This window comes from Aplysia californica, unplaced genomic scaffold (assembly GCF_000002075.1).
Source record: "Aplysia californica isolate F4 #8 unplaced genomic scaffold, AplCal3.0 scaffold00393, whole genome shotgun sequence".
Lineage (NCBI taxonomy): Eukaryota > Metazoa > Mollusca > Gastropoda > Aplysiida > Aplysiidae > Aplysia > Aplysia californica.
Window position 1 is genome coordinate 673,829 of NW_004797663.1, and position 2,545 is coordinate 676,373.

A 2,545-nucleotide genomic window follows, 5' to 3' on the forward strand; every position below is an offset into this window, starting at 1 on the left:
ATTTGTGTTTTTTGGCTAAACTTTTTTCATACCCATTAATGAACTCGTTTATGCGTGGCTTTTTCTGAAAAACGTTGATTAAAGATACAAAATAATGTACATTTTTAGTTACCATGGACTCTTTAGCTAAGGAAATAACAAATCTTTGGCTGCCATTTTCTCACTAATTTTACCTCTGAAAATAGGTGAACCCCACCTCCTTCTTTCACAAATATCTCGATTTGTATTCAAGATAAATGGATATTTTTTTCATCCATAAACAAGCTTCAAGATGACACCAATAACTCTGCATTCCCAAAAGAGAGCCTGATTCCACCTCGCAGCCTCACAATTGTGTCTAATGTGTTTCCCTTTACTCCACAAACACAACAAAAGGGTTAACACACATGCAGAATATTCCTCCAACAACCTGTGCTCTGGCTGCAGGCTTGGGTTAGGGGGTGGTGGTTGGGCAGGGGAGGGGGGGGGGAGCGGAACACGAGACGCGTCGACCGGTACTGCAGTTCTCTCCCCTTGCTCGTCCCTGGCACTGCAGGCACGCGACTCCGGAGCTCACAGGGGACGGAACTCTGCACGCGCCTGTCTGGTTCCGGGGTGAGTGACGCCCAGATCAAACGCGTCGTGCCGGCGTGAGGCGAATACCGCTAGCTGTAGATCAGGTCTCGTTGTACCTAGCTGCTCACCTACAGGCGCACTTAGCAGACCAGTGGCCGGTCACCGCTAGTCAGACGACTGGACAGTAAAGTGGGCAGTCCTCTAATTAATTAGATTATCGGTTCACGTCTTCGTTTTCATTGCTGCAGACATCTGCTCTGATCAGCTCGAAACTTGAAAGCACCATAAATCACTGCTGCTTCTGATAGACGTTATAAATTATGAGATATACCCCCAGCTGTGAGAAGTTTGAAAGCATTGTATCTGTCTGAACAATTTATATTATTATTAGGTAAACATCGTACTTACCGTACATGAACCTGTGGATAAAGAGTATTGCTTGCCAACAGAAATATTTTCAGACTGAGATTGTGTGCTAAAAGAACCTCCCCCTGTTCAATGTGGCCACAATAGAGTACCACCTGAGATTTCGAAGGCTTTTATCTAAGAAAGTCCAATAGTACTTACTGTTACCTGAATAAGACAGATCCCTCTGTGGGGACTTACGACCTCAGAATCCCCAACAGTTTAGCAGAGAGTTTTTGAAGGGTGTGCACATTAATATAGCACGCTTGGTTTCTGAGAAATATTTCTATACCTGGATTGGGAGCCACGGACGACACTTTTTTCAACGTCAGTGAGTGTGGGAGAAATCTGAGGTAAGTTCTGGGTAACTTCTGCAGTCTGTTCCTCGAGAAGTTTCGGTTGTAGGGTCCTCGGCTTGCCTGCGTCAGATGGTTTGTTTATGACGTAGATGACCCATTTAACACTGAAACTGAGTGGGTTTTTTCGGTTCGAAGATGTCCTCATTTGTTTGTTCTAGTGCGTTTATACAGATTTATGTAGAGATACTGGCGTCTGTGGTGTAGTTGTTAGGCGCTTAGCAGAAGACCTGAGGTTGATTTCCGTATGTGGAGAATATTTATAGGAATGTCTCGGTCTTTCTGGTCTGACATTGTATATATTTCAGCTCAGGTTGTCTCTGACAGGCAGGGTCGAAGCCCGTCTCCAAAATGATATAAAATGTGTCGACAGGGTCATAAAAACACCAACACTTTAAAAGAATTTCAAAGGTATCTTTATGTGCTTATATCCCAGTCAGGTGTACGCAGCTCTATGTAGGAGAGGTGGATCTTTATTACAAGTGAAGGCAGGTTTCCCTGGCCTGACCTCCTTTCTTTGACTTTTAACAGCTGTGGCTTCTTTAACATAATACCTCCTCGGGATCTAAAAAAAGAAAAATAAACATCGTCCTTATCTGAGAAGACTGCGTACTCAATCGTAAAAAAAAAACGCTTGGACCAGGGGTGTTGCAAACTTTCGTAGTAAGTTACGCAGATTTGTCAACTGACCTATTCTGTCTTGACCAAGAGTAGATGTGTATCTGGTGCTTAGCCATGAGATGTAGTTACCTTGACTTAACCAGGAAGTGGCATCCATGGTTGACAGGCTTACGTGGAATGACCCGCCATCGTTTACGATCGTTTGCTGTTCACCAACATTCTGTTACCATTAGCTCAGTCCATACTTTTTAATGTGGGTAATTTTACGCCTCCATCCACAAATTTTTGATCATCCAGGAGGCAAGCTTCCGACCCTGCCAATAAGGGCAGAGAGGGATACAATACCCAAGAAGTAAGACCGAGCTACTCCATTTAAAAAAATCAGTCGGGAATCGAACTCATTCGCGTCTCCTGCGTGCGACAGCGAAGTGCTTAACCACTACACCACATGCGCCTGTTGTTCATACCTTGGTGGTGTCTCCCCATATTGTGCATTGTTCGTCCTTAACCCTTGTGAGAACCGTATCTCCAGAGTGAAGAGCTCTGTGCTGAGTCTGTGAGTGAAGAGACTCGAAGCTATACGGAGATGGACGGGAAAAAGGCCGGGG

The 2,545-nt window shown here is 44.6% G+C and overlaps 1 long non-coding RNA gene across 1 annotated transcript in view; it reads left to right on the top strand.

The window, feature by feature from the left end:
- Positions 1-474: 474 nt before the first annotated feature.
- Positions 475-2,545, top strand: part of LOC118478175 — a 40,575-nt gene continuing 38,504 nt past the window's right edge. The window contains exon 1 of the long non-coding RNA XR_004858879.1: positions 475-1,313. This is a non-coding gene — a long non-coding RNA (uncharacterized LOC118478175). The remainder of the gene's footprint in view (positions 1,314-2,545) is intronic.